Here is a 13,894-nt window from a genome sequence, read left to right as displayed (position 1 = left end):
GGATACCAATGCTTTTTAATGTATTTTTAATCCAATATTGCTGTAAAATAAATTACATGTAATATTACACGAACGAAAGTGTAGAATCATATGCTTTTTGATGCTCCGATTGACTGCATTGAATTCAACTTAATTTTCAATCAAATTTTTGATTCGAGCTCTGTATGTTTACATTCGTATCGATTTAGCAATAAATCACGGTGTAAGGAGAGAAACGAATCATAGTACACAGATTATCAGACAAGCCGTATTTTAGGTCACTGAGGGGTGAATTACACTGAAATCAATTCGGTAGAATCAAGAAAGTAAACGCCTTCAATTTGCTCAACTTTTACTGCCATTCTCAGTTTGATTTGCTGTAAAAATAAAGTTTGTTTATATTTATCAGCTACCGATGTCGAAAAAAGCCGCTCCGGTAAGAAGTAATTGATTCCAAAAACATTCAGAACCCTCGTTAGTGAAAGAGGTGCTGGTCGTCATTGGCAAAATAACTAAATGTGGAATGCTGTGATTCATAGTAAACGACACATTGGACATGCTTTGTTGATCATAGCATGTATTTGGCACAGAAGACTAGACCATTACTGTCATTATTTTACACGCATTAGTTTAGTCTGGAGTGTAATGAGTAATGGTTACATTCATGCATGTTCCAATGTTTGAATAGGATAATTTTTGACATTGTAGGACAGCTCATGAAGTGAAGAATTATTGCCTCTATTAGCAGTAATTCTACGAGTATATGAATATGTCTGCTTCTGCAATAATTTCTTCCCCTATTATACAGTTCAATAATATATTCTTTATGCCATCAGAAATAAAACTACTTAAACTGTCTGATGTGAGAGAGTGAATTTTCCATGTACTGTGACGAGTTGCCGAAACAAGTAAGGTATCGTCGCGAACGTAGCATCCGTAGCCCAATACTTAACCTATCCAAAACACTGCAAGTTTTCATATATTCCGAAAATAATGATTGTTCTTAGCCGAACCAGCTTAAAGCTGAAGTCTCTTAACATAAACATCAACAAAAATTTTGTGGTTCAATATTGTGTCTTATTCATCAACATTTGGTAACAAGTGGAACGGTAATATATCCAATAGGTTGAACTGGAACATTGGATAGTCAGCCTCGGGCGCGAAAAAATACTTTAGTTGAGATCTGGTGTCACAACACTCGGCACCTGACCAGGCAACGTGTTCGATGTCGTGATAGCCGTCACCACAAGTAAACACATTGCTCTTCACAAGCTCAATAGACCGGAGATGCGCATCTAACTTGTGGTTGGACATGCACCGGGGCATTACGCGAATGATGAAATCTATTGTTGTTGTTACTACCATTTCGTGACCTTGAACAATTAAATGCAAGTCCAGTTCACCGATCCTCTTCCCGAGTGAAATGATAAAACACTTCAGCGGGTTTTCGCTCATAACCACACCCATACTTCCTTGAACAAATAGTACAATGCCGGCCAATTCGCACGAAAAAGTGAATTCGTGATCATTATTGCGCATTACGCTATACTGCTAAAATTATTCCTCTCTTAGTGGGGCTTTGAGTTTCCGACAAAGAAGCTAAATTATTTCCACGCTTTTTCTAGCCGGTACAAACTAACCTTCTTCGAGCACAAACACGAGCGCACGCACACACACACGGCACTTTCTCTTTGTTGATTACTCCGCACGGTGATCTCAGAATCGCGAATTTTTATCATAGCCTGCTCGGATGAACGTATGATTCCTATGTTAAGTACAACGTTTATCACGCTATTAGAAGCTTTCCTTTATTCATTGTTAACTTTAGCACCTCCAAAACACAGTACGTACAAACAACATTCACGTAATGCAAACTGTTGTCTTGTGCCGATTGTTCGGCAGGATATTCGAAATTTCGGAATCACTGAATATCCTAGGCAGCAATAGTTTTACTTAGGGAACATTCATATATTACGTAACATTTTTAAGGGGGGGGGGGGGGTGGTACGACGAATTGTGACATGTTGTGACGTATGGGGGTGGGGAGTAAGATAGAACGTTACGTAATGTGTTTTTTTCACTGAAGAAAAAAAATATTTTTAAGGAGTTTGTTTCGTGCCAGGAGAGGGGGGGGGATAAAAATTTGTGACAATTTGTTACATGAGGAGGGAAACTAAATTTTGGGTAATTTTTGCGTTACGTAATTTATGAATGATACCTTACCTGTTTACGCCGGGATCTGGCCGATACTCAAGCCCGGGAAACAGTGAAACACAGGGCGGACGAACAGCACCCAAACAGGAAAACTAAACAAACTGGGCTGGCCCCGCACAGGCCAGCAAAAGGGCGTTCTTTTCCGCCTTCTTCGGACCTTTCCAGTCCACACAACACCAGAAAGTCGCTTACAACATAACATTTATTTACACTATTTACATAATTGTTATATTTAATTCCACTGCTTCAAATTAATTCTAAGTCCCGGTCTGTGGGGAAGCGGTATGCAACGTATGCACGACGAGCGCGACGCACAGTCAGTTCTGCTGGACTGTGTTGTTCGGCGATAAACTTTGTACTGCCGTACTGCCCTGCTGCTCCCACAGGACATGAGACGGCTGAAGGGGAAGATGACCCAGCCGTGTGCGATCATCTGCTCTCGGTGCTGCTACGGCGACGAATTTGCGTAGAAACCACCGGACTGCAAAAGTCATTGTTGGAAAGACCAGCAGCAATCAGCTGAACAGCAATGATATTAGCTTGCCTTCGTTTTACGTGTGTGCCAGCTGACCGAAATTGGAGAAGAAATTCATCTGTGCCACGGGTGGGAAATTATTCGATTTGGCACACTGTCAGCTGGTGTCGATTTTAGCGGTCAAAATAATTTTCCGATACTATGTTCACTTCGGCGTGAACATTCTCCCCGCCTTGAATTATCAAGGAAATTCAATCAGTAGTTGTTTAGGCCAGTGAGATGGGCCGAACTACGATAGAGTTGGTAGTGTTGACGATTCCGCTAGTTGGTATGGAGTAGCGGTGTAGCTGTGATGACGATCGTATAGTCTTTTTCTTGCGATGACGTAGTACGGGCCGGAAACTGTCCGGAGATAGTGTTGCTAGGTGATGGTGACTCGTCGACGGCGATCACAGAAAACATCTGTGCGGTCCAGTCTGCTACTGGAGTGGTGATCCCGTGACGTCACAAACGTTCGTGGTGATGGTAAGTGATTTCATACCGATATTCTGTCGGGATGATGCTCATAGACGGTGTAGTCCGATATTCTGTCGGATTGGTGATCGTAGAGCTTCGTTGATGTAGCGATGAGTGCACCTACGATCATGATAAAACGGTCCGAAATTCTGTCCGGATAGATGTGCGTACAGACTATAGTGCGGTGGGTAACGATCACGATGAATACTGAAATATAAGAAATCTGTACGCAAACATCGTTGCTGTTGAGCGAAAAAAGGGTACTTAACTATTGTCAAGTCACAGCCGGGGGGTTCCGAGAACCCGCTCGGCGAGGCTTGTGCTCTTTACAGATGCTTCAGGAACTGCTCGATTCCCCCGAGCTTGGGCCAGGATCTCGTCTGGCGACTCTATGCCCTGAGTGAGGGCCGGGATCTCGTCCGGCGGGTGTGTTTGCTGCTATGGCTTCGTTGATGGTGATGACAAAACCGCTTCGTCGTATCTTACTGCGTGTAGTGATGCGATGTGATCAACTTTGTGGTGCAATCCGTACATCCGTGGACGGATTACACGCAAAAAGATGGATTCCTCCGGTCCAACCACAAGGAGTGCGTTGAGGAACAGAATCCCACGGAAAGTTGATCCAGTATCGGGTAAGCTGACGGATGACGTGAAGAATTTGGCGAATGTCACCTTCCGGTTGCATGATTTCTGGCGAATACGCAATCATAATTCCACCAAATCGCCCTTTGGTGGGACCAGAAAACACCAACGGTGAAATATGAAGCACTTGGTTGCTTCCCAGGTCGGAAAGTGACTCGACATCCGTGTGTGGTTGTGTGTGTGTGAGAATCGTCCTTCGGTCGTCTTTGACGGGAAAAGTGAAGCCAATTGCTTCCAGGAAGTACGAATCGTGCGTGTGTGCGGGTTGACGTTGTGCGCATTTTGGCCACCAGAGATCCTTAATGTGCCTAGTGTGCGTGTACGGGGTACGATACAGCTCTAATGCCGGTAGAGCAAATCTAGTGCAGGCTTATGTAGGGAAAACACGATCACGCGCCGTTTCGAGTGTCTGTTGGCGACACATACGAAGAACGTCGTTCTGTGCTGCACTAGATGAAGCGGCCGTCGGTTTGCCGCGAATTGATGACGTGGGATTTGGCATCTGATGCCACAATATGGCTGGTTTCGAGTGTGAATCGGGCTGGTAGTCTTCGTCGTAGGGTGCTCACTAATATATAATGACGTAAATGGCTCACAACGGTGCTCGTCCCGAAGAATCGCAGCGAAAGCGGGACGTGTTGTGGCCACGAATCGGTCCTGCTTGGACCTACTGTTACAGCGCGGTCGGTGTGTAACTTTCGCGAATTGTGTTTCTTCGTCAACGGCAAGAAAAAAGACTACCAGACGCACCGATTTATTCACACACTTGAATGGAACTGCACTCACCCATTTCCGTCGATGATGCGATGGAAAACGCGTCCTACAGCTGGCAGATTTGTTGCATAGCTGTCCAGCTGGCCGCCGATTCTCCAAATCAGCAGCGAAAGTAATCTCGATCCGCGTCTTCGCAGTATTGGAAAATGGGTGCAGTCTCCATTGCATTTTCTCCCACAGACCGGGTAGATCGCGATAGCGCTCGCGAAAACAAAAGCGCGATCGTTGCGCGCGTTTTGCAGCGGACCGCTTGGCTTGCGGTAAATGGAGCGCCATCCTGCGGACTTGAGGGTCTATCCGGCTCGAAGGACCATGTTTACGCCGGGATCTGGCCGATACTCAAGCCCGGGAAACAGTGAAACACAGGGCGGACGAACAGCACCCAAACAGGAAAACTAAACAAACTGGGCTGGCCCCGCACAGGCCAGCAAAAGGGCGTTCTTTTCCGCCTTCTTCGGACCTTTCCAGTCCACACAACACCAGAAAGTCGCTTACAACATAACATTTATTTACACTATTTACATAATTGTTATATTTAATTCCACTGCTTCAAATTAATTCTAAGTCCCGGTCTGTGGGGAAGCGGTATGCAACGTATGCACGACGAGCGCGACGCACAGTCAGTTCTGCTGGACTGTGTTGTTCGGCGATAAACTTTGTACTGCCGTACTGCCCTGCTGCTCCCACAGGACATGAGACGGCTGAAGGGGAAGATGACCCAGCCGTGTGCGATCATCTGCTCTCGGTGCTGCTACGGCGACGAATTTGCGTAGAAACCACCGGACTGCAAAAGTCATTGTTGGAAAGACCAGCAGCAATCAGCTGAACAGCAATGATATTAGCTTGCCTTCGTTTTACGTGTGTGCCAGCTGACCGAAATTGGAGAAGAAATTCATCTGTGCCACGGGTGGGAAATTATTCGATTTGGCACACTGTCAGCTGGTGTCGATTTTAGCGGTCAAAATAATTTTCCGATACTATGTTCACTTCGGCGTGAACATTACCAAAACAACCGATTACTGTACGGGTTTCGCGTCTTTCTTTTTGATTCCCTTAACCGCATCTTCGAGATGTTCGATAATTATTTGTTAAATAGTCTTATGATCAAAAGATCAAGTGATAGTATTTAGACGATGAAAATCTGACAAGCCGCTAGGATCAACGAACCGCACGTGTGTCTGCTTATGGTATGCAATTATTCGTTTATTCAGCGTTCGTTAACCCAGTCAGATTGCCAACAAAACAAGCTGCAATAATCGATTACTTTTGCATTCCTAGGCCGTTTATGTTTGTTTCAGTTGGATTTCATCGAACAATTAATTGAATGCCATCTGCGACGCTCCCACGCTGGTTTCCGATCCTTACACAAACGACAAAAACAAAAAAAAACCGACCAACTGTTCTACGCTGTTGTATGATATATAGTTTCTCTGTTATTGCTAAGTTTGCGCACGAACAAAATAGAAGAAAGAAAAAAATCACAGATAAGCAAACCACAACTAGCACAAACATAGAGATGATAAATAGAATAAATAAATTAGTTGACTTGCAGTAATCTGCTGACGGTGGAAAGATAGTTGTTTCACTTCGGAAAAAAGGCTAACTCAATTAAGCAAGCAAACAACAGGCCGTATCAGGCGCAAAGGCTAGAACAAAATGTATATCTGAAAAGAAAAACGAAACACCGACTTCAATTCAGAAGGAAGAAAACGGAGCCCTCCTGCGCAAATGTTTATTTAATGTTTTTCTTTGCCTCTGCTGCACCTCGGATTGTCGTTGAAAGTTTTTTCCCCACTGCGTTTCTGTAATGACGACAAACACTTTGTTCCAGTGACAGACAGCAGCACGACAAACAGGTTTGACAGTTGAACGTAACAAACTGACCGTTTTTCTGTCATAACTCAGCGGCAGCGACGAGCGATGGTATCTTTTCTTCCTTCTGAATTCATTTTTTTAGCTATGGAAAGTATTGTTTTAAATACCGATATCACCGCGGTTTAGGGTCTACCACATTCCGGTTGTAAGATAATAACAAAATATGTGAGAAGTAATTTATAGCATGTACACTGAACCTATTTGTTAATTTCGTTAATTATATTACCATTCTGATGTAGACAAAGCAGAATAAAAAATACAAACACAACAAGACGCCACACAACGGAACGTACCGTGTATTCCATTCACTTTATACAAAAACAAACACGATTATTAGTAGTTAATGTTTTTATGTTTCCTTTTAAATATTATTATCTCTATTGAATATAACATATTATTCTTATATTGTGACAAAGAAAACGATAAGTGTTATCGTGATTATTATCTATATTTATCGATTACATCGATTCGAAGTTTTTATCGTCACACATGCCACGCACGTTTAGTGAACAAACTGATGACTGCTGATGAAGTAATAAAGCTATACAAATGTTTGTAAATGAAGAAGTTTACATAAATGAAGCGTGTTTTATTGTTGGGAAATGGATATGAAAGAAAGGTTTTATTATTACGCAAGAAAATGATATTTTTCAAAACTGATTTCGAACAATGCTGTAGCTGATTGCAAATATAGCTTATTAAACCGAGATGGCTTGGTAACCCAAAAATTTTGCAAGTATTAGAATTGAAGAAGACTACTTTATTGCTGCAAACCAATTACATGTTTTATCTGATTTGTTATCCCATATTATAATACCATAATATGACATTTAATTTCTACACATTCGGGATTTTATGCGGCATGTTACCATACCAAACCTCCTTATCGGGCTGCAATCTTAGATATAATTGACAACACACAGTATCCTTCTGCCGACCGATCCGGAACAGTCGCTGTTTCAAGCTGCTCCTGACATGGAGAACGGATGCTTTTCGGTTCTTCCCTCTCCTGGCAGCATGCGATCAAAATGTAATTTTTTTTTGTCCGTAAAATCCGTTTTGATGGTTTGCTTGTTAAATTTTTATCTCTTCCGAAAGTAGTGTCAAATACGCAAATTTCCACCGAAGAAAGTATATTGATACAGGTTGAAACAAAAAAGCTATGAGCAAATGTCTGAGATGTTTTTTGGTCAAACTAATGTTTGTTTCCCGTTGTGGTCCACCTAGGAAAATCCACAAAAAATACAAATGTGTGGAGTAAAGTTAATGCAGAATCACAGTTTAAGAACCTTCAGTAATTTTGTAATCCTCTATTTAGCGGTATTTGATGAATCATACAACATTTTAATCATACGACACATCCAAATCAGAATAATGTGAAATGGTTGTGTCAGATCCGCTGACATCTGATGGAGGCGATTGAATTCTTTTCAGTCACTTTAAAAATACAAATTCGACTATATTCAGGCTCCGTTCTAAACTGTAATTTTTGCAAGATGGCCCTAATACGGGAATGATGAAACTTTACCAATGACATCACATTTTTCACTCAATGTACAGTGGTCTAGAATGAAAATTTTGTTAGAACTTTAACATTTCACTAAAACTAAATACCTAAGCATTATAATATGTTTAGGAAAGCTGTTGTACCTTGCAAGGTCTTTCCAGAAGCTAGAGTGGTTCTAATTTGAGCAAGATTGAAATTGAACTTTTAACTGGTTCGAGATACTTGACTATCTTAAATGAAATTGTAGAAGAACACATTTTAACCAAATTTTCTGAAGATGCGCAAGCTCTATATTTCATACTTTCCATTGCACGAAAAATTCAAATGTAAGCTTTAGGGTGTTCCTTAAAAAACGGTGTTATTTATATGACTTTGTACCAAAGAAACCATTGAAAAAATTAAAGATTATTTTACGATGTAAAATTTTTCATACATACCAACTATTAAACTATTTTCGTTTAAAGTTATGAAAAAGTTTACATAAAAAATAAAACATTTCAAATATTATTATCTTCGATTAGGGCGCTTCATACTAAATATCTTTTCTGCCGTATGGAATATAATACTTTGTAGTATACATCCCCAAAAAATGGCATATCCGATATTTTCTTATATTGTGCAATATTTACTAAAAAATAGTTTATTTTTAGTAAAAAATAAATATTACTTTCAAACGAAAAATGTTGGAGGTTCAGTATATTGTTACAAACTGTTCTCCTTCAAAATATCTGAAAATATTCCTAAAATCGTCTAACGAAAAATTAAAGCGGCAAAAGTTATATAAATGAAATCATTTTTTTCATGATTTTTTAGCAAATTTCTTGTAAATGAAAGGGACAATACATAATGTTCCAATGTCTTCAACAAAGTTTTTTGAAATGCGATTTTCTTCAATTTTCTGGAAGACTGCCAAGCCTCGTCTCGAACCATTAAATAGTTAAATTGCAGATTTTAATAAATTTGGAACCACTCTACCCACTATTTAAAATTATAGGAAAGATTTGAAGAGTGCGAACAAAACTACATATTTTATATTGTTCACCGTGCAAGTAATTTGAACATCGAAAAGTTGTATTTGAATGTTTCGTGTTCCACTCGTCAGTAACTGACGCCAACGTGCTGTCAGTTAAACATATTTCTAAGGGCCAATTAATGAATAACCAAATTTTTAATACAGTGAAGACCCGATTTTATCTATCCCCGATTTCATCAGCTTTTTTACCCGATATTATCAACTTTATATGAAAATTGATAGGTGGTAGTTTGATGGGCTCTAGCAGACAAACAAAGTTGAATTCGAGTAAATCCTTTTTTGAGCATATTTTTCTTAGAGATCCGAAACATGCAACAAAAAAATTAATTTTGCACTGTCAGACCCCCTTAAGGGAAGTTTAAGCTAAAAAATCAGGAAAGGTTTTGAAGCTATATCTAGGGATTAAAGAAGAATATTTTAAGAACTTCGGTTTCTTAAAAAGAAAGAAAAATATATGTCCCGATTTTATCAATGTTCCCGTTTTATCAGCCTAAAATTTACCAAGGGGCTGATAAAAACTTCACTGTATAACTCGTGCAGTCTTCATTTTTAACTAACATATCCGTTAGATGATTTTCAGAGTTTTTGAAGACGAGTATTTCCTTCAAACAAATCAAAACTATTATTAAAAAGATACAAGTACTTGTAAATGTAATATCAAAAAATATCGAATCGTAATTTTTTGCTCCGTTATACATCGAATGAAAGTGCTCACAACTTCTCAACGATAATAGTTAGATATGCAGTGCCATAAAACAAATTATTCGCCCTAAAACAATCTTAAAATTGTCTGAAGACTACACCGTAGAAGGTTTATGAATTAAACAGTTTTTTTTCCAAGAAACACTCTAAGCCTTGATATTAAATTTTTTGTAAGATGAAAACTAAGACAGATAGGGCTTACATGTCTTCAGCAAACTTTTGTAAAGTTTATCGTGCAACAACTTCACTGAAGGTAGTACGGCTTTATCTATAATAATTCAAAAGATAATTTTTTGATTTTGATAAAATTAGAACCACCCTAACTGTTGTTTCAACAAAAAGAAGAGGCTCGAAAACTAGGAGCCGAATGCTTGCAGCGGTCACACAACGTATCAGGAAATGATATGGAGGGCAGAAAGTACACGAGAAAAAAAATCATCCAGGTAAGAAACCTAAATACGACGAAAAGAAACTCGCGGAGGAAGAGAAACAATTTACCAGGATCGTTACGTAAAAGTTTACAAAACGATGAATAACATTAGAAAGAAAAGAGCGTCGGATCCGGTTAAGACTGGAACTGACTAAGAGGTCACGCAGAATGCTCAAAGTTCCAAAACAACCCATGACAAAACACAAACGCTCTTTGAAATTTCAAAAATTGAATCCGTATTTTAAATCTTAAAATGCCATAAAACTACACTACAGCAAATATATGGCTGCTTTTACCCCATAATTCCCCTGATTGTTGCAATAGTTCACTGACGTTATCGTTATTGAGGATGCGATAATCATGCGTTCTTTCTGGGACGTCATCGTAGGCTTGGGATAGCATAAGGTTTTGAGCTTTGGGGCGGGTTCGAATCCTGTCACTGGAGTATTTTTTTTAAATAATTGCTTTCTTTAACTCACCATTTCGTTTTTTTGTACTTACGTTAAAACCCAAAAAAAATGTTTAATTCCCATTTGCTTTCTCAGGAAATATTACATTGAATTAGTCTGATTTTGGCGTTCGCCTTCTTCTCTGAAAAAGTATATCACCTAAGTATGGAAAAACCGAGGAGTCTTCTCAGCTATATCACCATTAACAGAGGCACGTGCCATCAATAAAAAAGCTTGCATTCGATTTCATCTTCCACTCCGGTCAAAGATTAATGAAATGCTATAAACCCGGGAAATGAGGAGTGAAATTATCCATATTTTTGGTCAGAGATATGTGCGGTCAGTGAAACAACTCCCACTCGGTTTCTAAGCGCATTTACACGAAACTTCTCAACACAGGTGAAAACAGATCGACTACCTTTGAGCGGGAGGATGACGGGGATTGCCTGCTAAAGGTTACCACTTAAGAACAGACCTTTGAGTTGGTCATTGCAGATGTTTCAATATCCGCACTACTCTTGAGCAGTGACGGGTCTGTATCCAGCGCTGTAGAGATTTTTACTGAACACCTTGAGCGGAGATATCCAATTCTTTCGTATTTGACTTTTTTCACTGTGTGTTGGGTTATGTGGTTAGCTGAGAAATGTCTCACATATGTGACAGATAAGGGAGAGGTTGTAAGCTAAAGCATGACACACCTTGGTTTCATTTAAGAAAAAAGCCGTAGTGAGCTAAAGTGTTGTAACCGCAAAACGTGCACAGAACAAATCGCTGATACTTCCTGTTGCTCTGAACGGACATGAAGCAGGGAAGTTGAATGAATTAGAATACCATATGCTTGCTCGTTGTATTTGAGAGAAAAATTCTGCCCCCAATATCCGGCGACCCAATAGAAAATGGAGCGCTTGCGCATTTACCCGAATCACGTATACAAACATTGAGATATGGCTGATAAATCACGGTAGACTACAGTGAACTGCACATGTAGCACGACTGCCGGAAGAGAAACAGAGAGCAGCTAATGTGATACAGCAGAGAAGTTGAAAGAGGTTGACTTTGTGACAGTTTCCGCATAGTAAAGCAATAAAAACTAGTTCAATTGAATTCTTGGAAAAAGTCCTAACTGCTCCGAAACGTTGGGCGAAATAAAATTTTATGCGCTTAAATTTACAAATAAGACTGCATAGCCAAACCCATAACCTACCAATAAAGATCAGTCCCGTTCGATTTACTATACAAATAATTCGGACACGCCAGCAGATCCTCCCATTCACGAACCCCATTCCCATATTAACTGGATCAAAATCAGCAAACGATTGTCAGACGAAAATACAACCCGCAGCTTTCCATTTCGAATGTTTGCCATTTTTTTCACCAACGTCGGATCATTTGGCAAATCACCGACCGTGCGAGATGGCGTGACAGCGCACCCACCTTCCCTAATAAACATTCAAGTGAGTAATTGCCGGTAATTTTCTGTTTTCACTCCTTCTGGCGGCGGGCAGAGGTGTACCGTCAAAAGAAGTCGCTGAGAATTTAGATCGCCATAATCATTACCGAGACGACACCGCGCGCCGTCGTTTTCGTGCCGATCTCGGTGCTTAATTGTTCGTTTGTTAGTTGTTGTTTTTTTTGCTGCGGCTTGCTCCACCAAGTAGGAAAACGATTTTCCTTCGAAGAATGACGCCCATTATTTCTCGGTGGTACCGGCGCGACACCGGTGAAAGTGGTTGATCGAGAGGAAAAACGATTTGCTGCGGAGATATATTTTTCTGGCGCTCCCCATTTGATTTTTCAAACGGCCATCAGCCCCTTAAACGAGTCAGGTGATTCTCGATTACACTTTTCTCGGCTCGGTTAATACCTTGGTAATTGATTTTGCCAAAGTTCAAAAGCCCGGATCTGAACCACACGAAAATAGACAGTTGAGGGTCCGGGATTTGTGTTTTGGTTTTGCACTAAGTAAGCGATGATTATGTGTTTCGCTGCGGTCCACCTCCGCCGGACGATTAAGGTGTGTTCTTTCGCCCGTCACTGGGGAAATTGTTGCGCTTTATTGAGCCTATTAAATCGACTGAAATGAGATGAAAGCTGTCGAGGGGCTGCGAAACTCGTTTGTGAGAGGCGAATAATTACAAATGATGATGCAGTTTTAAACGCGCAGATTTGTTGGCATTTTAGCCACCTGATTTCCCTCAGCAGGTACTACGGAATGCGTTCACAGAGCGATGACGTGAAAACCGAAGGGTATGATCGAGGGAATTTGCCACGGACTTCTTTGCGTAGATGCGTAAGCAAACATGTTGACATTGAAAGGCTGATAGAACACAGCAGCTTACAGTTGGCTGGACATGTAATGTGAATGCCGGAAGAAAGGCCGGCTAAGTTATGCTCAGTAGAGAACATGGAAGAGAGTTGTTGATCGACCCATTGATAGTGTTATTGCTTATTTTTCTTAGCTACTGGAATATTGATAGCCGTAGTCTGCTTATAAAGCTGACACGTAGAATTCGGACCAGGTAGGTACACAGCGTTATTTGTCAACTGTATTTTAACAATACGAACGCCGTTGGGAATGCTACTGTAAATTTTTCCTGAAGTAGAGTTTGTAAAGGATTGCACTTTTACGTATTTCGACATACTTGTACTCTTTTACTTGTTCTGATCTTATGCGCGGCGCAGGCACCTCAATTTAATCGTCGTCCATATATTCAGTATCTTGGTTTTAACGTTGTCATGTTCAACGCTGTGTTGCATGTTGTTCTTCCCAATGAAGTTTTCTGCCTGGGCTAAACTTTTAAATGTTATCTATACGCAGTTTCTCACGTGGTGTAGCTGTATGTATGTCGCTTCCTTGAGCTTAAGATCCGTTTTCAGTTTTAGTAACAGTGCAACAGTACATGACTGTAGTTCAAAAAGTATTTTGTGGGAAGTCAATCGACATTATATTTTCCGCTTTGCAGGCACTTTTAGTTTTTGTGTCTGTCTAACTCACTTCACTGCGATGCCGGAGGCGGTAATATAATACTGTTTGTGAAGAACGGTTTTGATTGCTATGAATATATTACTTTCTGTTTGTTGCGAAAAAGCTTTAAATTTTAATATCCAACCGGAAAAGATAATCATCTTCGCGCACCACCACAAACCTTATCACGGCCTCTTAAGGGTACTTTCTAGTGTATACTGGAATTTCAAGGATTTTTGTTTTGCGCAGCAGACCGTGGGGCTCCGCAACAATACAGAGTGATTTCGGAGGGTTCCGTGGTACGAAAAAAGGTTGAGAACCGCTGAAGACAAA

The sequence above is a fragment of the Topomyia yanbarensis genome, chromosome 1 (genome assembly GCF_030247195.1).
Source record: "Topomyia yanbarensis strain Yona2022 chromosome 1, ASM3024719v1, whole genome shotgun sequence".
NCBI classification, from domain to species: Eukaryota; Metazoa; Arthropoda; class Insecta; order Diptera; family Culicidae; genus Topomyia; species Topomyia yanbarensis.
The sequence above is the reverse complement of the archived record's forward strand: the minus strand, read 5'-3'. Positions refer to the sequence as shown.